Source organism: Capricornis sumatraensis, chromosome 22 (genome assembly GCF_032405125.1).
Source record: "Capricornis sumatraensis isolate serow.1 chromosome 22, serow.2, whole genome shotgun sequence".
NCBI lineage: Eukaryota > Metazoa > Chordata > Mammalia > Artiodactyla > Bovidae > Capricornis > Capricornis sumatraensis.
In genome coordinates, this window is record NC_091090.1 from 37,049,349 (window position 1) to 37,060,065 (window position 10,717).

Genomic DNA, 10,717 nt, shown 5'->3' on the forward strand with positions numbered 1-10,717 from the left:
TTCGTATATTCAGGGTGCTGGCCCACTTTGCTGGGCCGGTATAGTCTAGAAGCATAATGTAATCATCATAATTAAGTCATAAAACAATCAGAAAGGACCCTGGCCCGAATAACTAAGAGATGAAATACTTCATCTGTGACAGAAGGCCAAGGAACAGAAAAGTATTTGGAGATATGGTTAATTATTCTGCCACCTGAAAATGCTGGGTGTATTTTTTGAAAAGCAAAATTAAATGTTATCAGAAGAAGGTCTTTTTTTCTGAAAGAAGCCAAGCATTTAAGAATTTAGAATCCTTTATTTATTTATTTTTTTGTCTCGGAAAGTGCCATGGTCACACATGTGTGTTCACTGAATGCTATTTTCTGCAGTGTAATTTATCAGATACTTTACAGAATTGGAATTTGATAGTTTCTTCTTTCCAGGAAACAAATATGGAATCAGGGGGTTAAAAAATTCTCTTGACAATCAGAAGAGATCCCCCAAACTTAAACATCAAGATTTGTGTGTGTTAATTGATCAATTAAATCATTAATTTCACATCCATTCAACGATGATCGGTTCCCAGAGAAGAAGCTCAGGTCTGGGAAACAGGTTTCATGCTGTCTACTGAGAGTCTAGAGGGGGAATGTGGGCTCCAGGTGGGCATTTTATCTTGTCTCTTTGGACTGTGTGGCCTACATGGTGAGGGGCACTGCTGGGAAATGGGCAGAGTAAAGTCCTTTAAAGGCCAAAGACCAGAGGAGGGACTCTTTCACCTACTTGTCTTAATAATCAACCCTGTGCCAGAATCTGGTTGAAACAAGAGCAGATATTGTTGGCCTGAGTTAGGTGTGTTAACATACACGAGCCACTGGAAAGAGTATCTGGCACAAGTAGGCACTCTGTAGATGTGAGCTACATATACTGTTATTAGTGCTGGAAAAACCAACCAATTTCTGGCTCTCAATTTATTTTGGCACATTTGAAAAAAGTGTACAGAGATCACTTGAAAAAGGAAAAGTTTTAAACAAATTCCATTGTAGCCATTGCATTCCTACAAACAGTAGCCCTCTTGGTAGTATATGCAGCCTATTGCTTTAGGGGTTCCCTTAGGGACCTTGCAGATAGCCCTTTCCTGCAGATATTCATGTATGGCCTCATGCTGTCCCTAATGTAGGCTCCAGACAGGTATGGTGGTGCCTTTGGAAAGCCCCTGGGCACAGTGACCAGGGTCCTCATTGGACAAGGTATAACGCCCATCTGTAACAAGCTGAAGAACAAAGAATATGTGATTGAGGCCCTACACAGGGCCAAGTTCAAGTTCTCTGGCTGTGGGAAGATCCACATCTCTAAGAACTTGAGATTTACTGAGTGTAGTGAGGATGAATTTGGAAGCATGGTGGCAGAAGAGCAGTTCATCCCAGGCGGCTACAGAGTCAAATCCATCTCAAATTGCAGCTCCCGGAAAAATGTCAGGTCCTGCACTCATGAGGGCTGTGGTGGTGTCCCTGTCTTACTCATGCCCACCAATAAATCCTACTCTGCTGTCAAATAAATAAATACATGAACACAACTTTAAACAAACAAAATTTCCAGCACTGCCATCTTCAGAGGGTTGCTTCCTTGCCATGAGGTGAAGTGAAGTGAAGTGAAGTCACTCAGTTGTGTCTGACTCTTTGTGACCCCATGGATTATAGCCTACAAGGCTCCTCTGTCCATGGAATTTTCCAGGCAAGAGTACTGGAGTGGGTTGCCATAGCCTTTAAATGGTGCTGCAGACTTTGAGGATTGGTGGCTTACTGAAAAATTGTTGAGGGCTCAAGATCACACCTGTGGCCCGTCCCACCACGTCTCTGGATCAATGCTTCTGTCTGTCATTCATGGTGCCCAACACCTTCCACTGGACCTTGTTTTACCATCTAATAAATATTCAGCTTAGTCAGGGGAAGAGTCTGATGACAGAGTAGACAAATCAGTCTAAGGTCACTGGTGCTGCTGGGAAAACTACTCAAAGTATATCCTGTAAGTGGCTGATCTGTTGCTTCCCTTCAAGGATTAACTACGATTTTGACCTTAGAGCTCAATTGTTTGGTCAGGTGCTTATTGATCTATTATTTAGACTTTACTTCCAGAGCAATAGTTGGCTTGCTTGTTTTTTCTAAATGTGTAATAAATTAAAACAAGTTCTGGCTATATGAGTAACTGATTTTCTTAGTAATCTGCTTCATGAATCCTTTAAGAATATTGCTGGCTAACTGTGTCAAAACATAGATGATAAATTGAGTTTTAAAATTTTAAAAGTGATGCAACTTTTTTTCCTCTTCATCACCTTTGCATCATTGAACTCCACATGAATCCAGAGTGGGACTGACTGTGGATTTTCTGAGTTAACAAATCAAGGTGTCAACTCAGGCTCATTTATTACTTCTGAATGCCAGAAATTCTGTCCAAAAGTCTGAAAATAGCAAGGGCCTCCAGAATGAATCATCTCAATTCATTTTCGGCTTTCAGCTTCCACTGAGTAATTTTTACAATTCAGTTCATCTAGTTGGGGAGAAGTCTAACCGGTGGGACTGTGACAAATCAGGGTTGGAAACCTGATAATGAAAAGGAGGACTTGGTAATGTCAAACTTAAAAATTTTCGGTTTTCACTGCTGGGCAAAATGTGTTGCAATTCAATCAGTCAGAGGCTGGCTGTAAGTCCGAGAGAGTGATCCAAAGCTATTTAAAAGCTACAGGATTTATTTTATGCCATGTTGATCCATTTCATGCTATCAGAATTAGTTCCCTAGCAAGATAATTGTGTCACGACATAAAATTCATTCAAAACATGAACATATTTATTTTTTCTGAAATAATAAGGTCATCTGGTAGGGAAACACTTGTCTTTTTTCCCTCATATCCTTGGTTCATTCCCTTTTAAATTGGTACTGCCTTTCTCTTTCCTCATTAATAAATCTCTTTGTTTCCTACAGAGGAGAATAAATAAACCTTTCCCTGCTCCTCACAGAAGAGCCTACTGTTTATGTGTACGTTTTCTACTCACTTTTATTTGTGATGAATTTGTGATTAGAAAGATCCCCACATTGCCCTGTTCTGTCAATCAGCTGAAGGAGAGCTGAGAGCTCACTCATGTAAACATATAGGAGAATAGCTACGTGTTTTTAATATCTTCATCTTATAGGAATGTTAATAGAATGATCACTCTCAGTAGTTTCTGAGTCACTTAATAAAAACCTCATTTAATATGCGGTGGTCTCTTGAGATTAGACATTAAACTGAGGCTCTTGTCTCAGTATCAAGACTGAATCAGAAAATAATTTAAGTGAATCGAGTTTTTCTTTGGGAAGATGATCTCCTTTGGGGGCATATCGTAGCATCTAGTTTTCTTGTGTTGACCAAGATCCTCGGAAATATACCAGGCTCTTGATTTCCTTTTTCCTCTATTTCCCCCTTGCACATGTGTTCATCTTTTTATATATTCCCTCAGCATTGTTCTTTGTTCTTTCAAGGTGGCAGCTGTCTAAACTGAGAAGTTAATGCTGACAGAATTTAGATATATATTTAGGAAGTGTCATAAGGAATTCTAAGTCCACCCCTTCATTTTATAGAAGTGGGAATTGTGTCCAAATGAAGTTAAAGATTGTGCACAAGAGTCCACTACGACTTAGAGACAAAATGCTGGCATGGGAGCCTGGGTCCAGACTGGGGATCTTTTCCTGGCAACTTCCACCTTTCTGATTTGCCAGTGGCTGCTAGCCCCCTTCTCAAGATCAGTTTGATTTAAATGGGAACTCCGGAGAACACATGGCAAGAAGCTGAAGAAAGGACTCTGGCAAGAACATGAGAGACAGTAGCAGGCTGGTATGGGTGCTCTTTTAGGGGAGAACAGTCTTTTACATGCTTTCAAATCCACACTTCTTGGTGATGGTGAGATCTGCCTAGCAACCAAAGCTGGCCACATGTAGATGCTGCTGAGTTGTTGCCATTTGCCTCCAGTAAGCTTTGTGGGACCTGTCCACCCAGCTTTCTCCCAGTTATATAATTACAGTCTTCACTTTCATTTCCAGGCAATTAAAATGGAATAAGGCAATATTTTCTTTCCAGTTTTCCTTTGTTCCTCAAAGTGCTTTTTAATTAAAAATACTTATTCTTTGTAGAAAATTTGAAAAATACCAGACGGGTTGAAAGAAAAAAAATCGTCACGTACTGTCTTGTTAAAGTCAGTCACTGTTAACACTGGTATTTTGCCTTTCTATTTTAATCTCATTCCTTTTTCACGGTAAAGACTAAGGGTAATATTTTTCTTTCTTTCTCTTTTCTTGACCACTCTTTTTTTTCCCCTGAAAAGTAATATATGCCCTTTAAAGAAAAAATGGAGAATGTAGGCAACTATAAAGAAGAACATGAATTATTAATAGGCTTGCACCCAGAGCTAGTCTGAGTGACATGTTTGTTTACAGCCTCTTAACAAAAAATAAATCCATATTTCCCCATTTCACTTCTTAATCATAAGTTAACCAGTGTAAAGCTAAAAGGAGCTGCTGATGTTTTTCAGTTGGGTAAGATGAAGACCTTTCAATTAGTTGCTAAAATCTGTTTGAATTTGAGGCAAAATCAGATACAGGTGAGCTCTTGATTTAAAAGAAGACTTCAGGTTGGACTCTCCTATCCTAGTTCACATTTTAAAGCCTATGATGGAACATTTTGAACACAGTAGAGGTGCATTCTAAAATGTCAAGAATAATTGTAACCTCTTTCAGCAAGGTCGTTTTTTGTCCTTTTCAGAATGCTAGAGATGAGGCAAGCAGAATTTGTGGTCATAGGTGGGGATCTTGGTAATATATAATATGAAGCGACCTCTCGTAGAAAGGATGCTCCCAGTTTAAGTGCACTCCAAGGACTGTGGCCCGTTACTGCTAGCTGTCTCTGAGTGAGCATACTTTATTGTTAATCTCAGATCACCAGTGTCTTAAGTATTCCTTCACTTTCCTTGGCCTGTGTCTCTTCCTTTTGACTAAAGGGAAAGTGCAGTCTGAGAACAGTGTCTGATGGAGCCAGAATGATTGGCTGACTCTTCTCCTAACGTACCTTTAGCTCAGTTTGTGCCTCCAAATCACAGTGGTCATGGTTTAGTCTTTAAGTTTTGTCCGATCTTATGACCCCATGGACTATAGCCCACCAGGCTCCTCTGTCCAAGGGGTTTCCCAGGCAAGAATACTGGAGTGGGTTGCTATTTCCTTCTCCAGAGAATCTTCCTGACCCAGGGACTGAACTGGGATCTCCTGCATTGCAGGTGGTTTCTTTACCTACTAAGCCCCCAACCCTTGATTATCTAATGGAATTATTTATAGCCTCTTGCTCATGTACCCCACCACAGGTACTCTTTCCAAGCTCCAGTGGCAGTTGCTACTCTGATTTTTACTGGGGGTAATGAAGCTTAGGATATGTGGGCATTGTTCTTATACCTATACCTTCTCCGTGCAACATCATAGACCTTCTGCCTGTTTTCTTCCCTTCCTAAATTCCCAAAGACTGCATTAGGGGGAGAGGAATCTCTATTCTCTTCCTACTCAGTACCATAGGGACGTCTGCAAAAATTTAACCCAACTCAGTGACAATCAAAACTCTCCTTCCTCTGCAAATAGCTCTCCAGTTGCTTCTTTCAGGCCACCGAAAAGAAGAAGTGCTCATCCAATGATCAGAGAGATCCCTGGGTGGGCACAGCCAGATATGTCTTCCCTGGATGAGATGTCATAGGCTTTTAACTTGTTTCCAAGTTGGGGGAAGAGTGAGTCCCCTCTGAATCACACTAGGATAATAATAGCCTGTCCCAAATGTTCTGAACTGTGAGTATGTAGACTCAATGGGGGCAATCCATCATCTTCAAAATGTGTCTCTTTTGCCATCATTCCCCTGACAGCCCCACCTCCTGCACTGAGGTGACTGAGTTGACTTTCTCTTCTCTCCGGTGAAGAAAGAAAAACACTGTGGTCAAGTGTCAGTGACAGATAAAGTGGAGGGAAATGTTTTCTGACATTTGCTGCCAGGATCACCAGACAAGTGACTTAGTTTGAGTCAACGGTGAATATTCCCTTATTGCTAAGAAAGGACTGATGGGTCCCACTACATTTGACATGTACTGTCTTTGACACATATCACTCCTCCCCACAAGTCAGTGACATGAGCAGCCCTGGTGTTGGATGGTTGACTTTCAACTAATCTTGCATTTTACCTTTAATATGCTTTTTTTCAAGTCTTATTTATTTTTCCACCTATTTTAAAATCCACTACTGGATTTATATATATTCACCTCCCCAAATTAAAGGATGGTAAACATGTAGGCTTGATCTGAGAATTTTTAAAAAATTGTTTTCTTACTAAAAGAAGTTGAGACAGGAGCCTTAGTTTCTAGTTTCACAGAAAAGTAGATGCATTGCTCAGACCCTCTGTGACCTGGCTCCCCTGCCTCATGAATGAAACAGATGATACCTGAAGAATTTATCAAGAGGAATAAAACTGACTTCTTTTGAGATGTTCCCTGTCAGTTGTGCTTTTCATTAGGTGGGGACCAGCTAGTAAAACTAGCTCCTGGCTCTGTTCCTAGGTGTTTCATTTAACTTTGTTTTGTATTTTCTAGACACAATTCTCTGATATGAGTGGAAGATCCATCACTTTGAGCTCTTTAGGTTTATTTCAGTTGTGGGTGGAATTGTAAATCTCTGTTTTTATAAGTGCAATGAGATGGGCATATCCACGCAACACATGCTGGAATGTGTTGTTAGTTATTGCCATGTGTCTGAGGACCTGGAAACAAATGGTGTTTAGAATCACAGAGAGCTAGCCAGAGAGGTGAGCGATAGTTGAGTGGTTGTGATCAATCTGAAATGGACAATCCGATCAAGGGGATAATTGGTTTAACGTAGATGCTGAACAGCTCTCCCGCCTTTGCAACAGCAGGATGCAGGGGTAATTATTTAGGTTTTAGGTAATTATTTCCACTATTCAATTTCACCTTTTCTGGGACAGTACATAAGATGGTCACCTCCTCTTTAAACAGTAAGTTCTAAATGTTAGTAACTCTGATCTAAAGATGTTTAAAAAGGAAATTATTGATCTTTACTGTCAAGAGTCCTGTTACAAGGTGATTGTTTCCCTACTCATAGCAGAGACTGAAGGTGAAGAAAGTTAGTCACTCAGTCATGTGACCCCATGGACTGTAGCCTGGCAGGCTGCTCTGTCCATGTAATTTTCCAGGTAGCAATACTGGAGTGGGTTGCCATTTCCTTCACCAAGGCATCTTCCCAACCCAAGGATCAAACCAGTGTCTCTTGCATCTCCTGCATTGACAGACAGATTGACCTTCTGAGCTACCAGGGAAGTTCATAGAAGAGATTAAGACTCTAAATTTTGTGAGGTTTCTGTTTTTAATATAATAAAATTATATTATATTAGCTTTATTGATGTATGTTTTAAATACCATTCAATAGCTGTTATATTTGCAGAGTTGTGGAACTATCACCATCACTGATTTTAGAACATTTTCATGACCCTGAAAAGTAACCCTGTATACAGTAGCAGTTACTCCCCATTTGCCCTGTTGCCCATCTCCTGCCCAGACTTCTGGCAGCACTGATTAATTTTCCATAGTGGTTTAATTGCTAAGTTGTGTCTGACTCTTGGGACCCCAGGGACTGTAGCTCACCAGGCTCCTCTGTCCGTGGATAGCTTCCAGGCAAGAATACGGGAGTGGGTTGCCATTTCCTTCTCCAGGGGATCTTCCCAACCAAGCAATCGAACTCGTGTCTCTTGCGTCCCTGAATTGGCAGGCAGATTCTTTACCACTGCGCCACTTGGCTTAATCACAGCTAAATTTAAAATGTGAGCTGTGAAGAACAATCAATTAAGTGGAAATCATAGAAATAAAAAGGAAAATTCTGATTGTAAAGCCAGGTAGGTTCAAAAGGGGCTTTAAGATTATTCTAGGATGTATAACTGTAATTAAAATAAGGGCCCAACATATTATGGCCAGTTCTTAATTACATTAGCATTAAAGAAGTAATAAGAATATGTGCATACTATGCAAATCATCTTGTATGTAGTGATTTGCAGGACTGTTTAATGCATGGTGAGCCAGAGTTCATGGATCCACAGAAGGCTAAATTGTATTGCTTGATATAAAATCTAATTGGGCAGTTTAAAATTTTATGACCTCCAGCACAGCATGCTTCTAGGAAATTAAAGTGAATTGTTCTGTTACTCAGAGATCATTTTTTAGGATATCCAGTATGTCCTCTATATATGTATAGTACTTCTCTAACATTCCTTCTTATGTTAGCCTTCCTTTCCTTTAACACAGAACACAGAAAGAATACATTAATCATTGCCATTGCTTTTTGAACTCTACAAGTAACAGTTAGGTTTAGTATAAAGAGTACACCGTGAACAAACAGCATTTTTGTTATGGAATGCATAACAAAAGTGTCATTTGTATTTATTTTGGAACCAAAGGATTTGTACAGTGGACAGTATTTTTTCATATTGTTATTAAACCAAAGACTTGTGATATTAAGAAATGCAGATTTTGTTTATTGTCTTTTTGGTTAATAGCCTACACTTGAGAAAAGAGATGTAATTGGAATCTTGGACTAAAGAGGAATTCTGATTGAGGGTTCAGTTTTGCTGCATGTTTGATTTTGTTATACATCAGTAACCTTTGCAAAAATATTCTCCTGGCAGTAACAACATTAAATCTCAAGTAGCATACGATGCAATTTGTGTCAACTACCTCATTCTAGATGCTGGGCTAAGACAACATTGCCCTAAGTGCTTTGAGCAATCATCCTTAACTGGAAAGGCCATGCTAACCATACTGTAAAATGAGTTGGTTCAAAATGAGCAGGCTGAAATAAGAGATGATTTAGTTCCGTGATCCACTTGGAACCTGGGGCATATTCAAAATCAGCTGTGAACTGCCAGATGTTATTAGAAGCATGCAGCCTGCTAGGTTAAACTTAAAGTCCAATTTTTACAAATAAACCTGCTGGGAGTGGGCTGCCATTAGTGGCCGAGTGATACCACAAATTGCTTTTCAATGGCAAGTCACTTCCTGTGCTGTTTCCAAAATACTATGAAAAGGTATAAAGAGCAGGAGGAGAAGGATGACTTTTATCTCCTTTAAAAAGTGTTATATCATGTAAGACACAGTTTTGGGACTTTACTGTGTGAAGCATCTCCAGCCTGCAAGGCCTCCTGAGAGGACAGGGCTGCCGTTCTCTTCTCATCATAACTGTGAGGACAGCCTTCTGGAGTTTGCTAGTGATTGAACTGACATTTGGTTCCTGTACTTTTTTTAGTTGTATAGTCAGACTCTATACTTTTTAGTTGACCTGTCTTTATACTTAGAAATGTCTCTTAATAGTAGGCTTTCCTGGTGGCTCAGATGATAATCTTCCTGCAATGCAGGACACCTGTGTTGGACCCCTGGGTTGGGAAGATCCCCTGGAGACGGAAATGGCAACCCACTCCAGTATTCTTGCCTGGAGAATTCCATGGACAAAGGAGCTCACCAACAGTTCATGGGGTTGCAAAGAGTCGGACATGACTGAGCAACTATCACTCACTCACTCACATGGTCAGGCTCTGTGATATATTTTTGAGTGTCCTCTCTGTATCTATATTGTATTAACTGCTAATGGGGTGGGGGAAGAAATTAGAAAATGAAAGCTGTGGGTCATTGTCCTCAGGAAGCTTATAATGTGGTTTTCTTAGTCAAGAAACACTGAGGCCCAATGTCTTCAAGTTATGCTGGATTTTTTCTTACCAGGTGTATAGTTGTACACCCAGAACTCTGGTGGATGAAAGAGGAAAGTCTAATTGGGACTCTAGAGTTTGCAATCAAGGTGGAAAAAAGGAACAAACCTGTCTCTTTACTTTCAGTCATCTGCTACCATAAGTTCTGGTTGAGTCTGTGAAATTAATGATTATTATTACAGTGCTGGAAAAGTAACGTGTGAACAGATTAATCAGAAACACCTCTTTGGATGTGGCAGATTGATGTTTCTTGGTGTTACCAGAAACTGTCAAACTTCTCATGTTTATGCCAAATATTGCTGCTGGTGGAGAATTAATTTCTAGTTTGGATACCTGTTAGGTAGCTATTCTTTTTACTAAAGTGGATGAAATATATCTTCCCTCAATTTGATTATTCATACATGTTTATTGTGTACCTATTAGCTTTGGGCTGCCTGGTAAACTAGATGAAACAGTCGTTTCTCTTGGAGCTTATGATCCGGATATATAGAACATGATTGATGATAAAGAACAAGGATGTAAAATAAAATTAGAGGGAAATCACTCCCAGTTGATAAGTCAAATGATGGGTAGCCTAATTTGCAAAGCATATATATACATATAGGCATGTACATATATATAGCTTCTGAACATATTGGGTGTTAGTTCTAAAAGATCTTGTAGGTCATATAAAACCGTTCAACTTCAGTTTGTTCAGCGTTACTGGTTGGGTCCGTCCCTGACCTCGGACCTGCGGGCATAGACTTGGATAACTGTGATATTGAATGGTTTGCCTTGGAGACGAACAGAGATCATTCTGTCGTTTTTGAGATTGCATCCAAGTACTGCATTTCGGACTCTTTTGTTGACCATGATGGCTACTCCATTTCTTCTGAGGGATTCCTGCCCACAGTAGTAGATATAATGGTCATCTGAGTGAAATTC

At 39.9% G+C, this 10,717-nt stretch overlaps 1 pseudogene; it reads left to right on the forward strand.

The window, feature by feature from the left end:
- Positions 1-1,016: 1,016 nt before the first annotated feature.
- Positions 1,017-1,109, forward strand: LOC138069829 (small nucleolar RNA SNORA70; annotated as a pseudogene).
- The last annotated feature ends 9,608 nt before the right edge of the window (positions 1,110-10,717 follow it).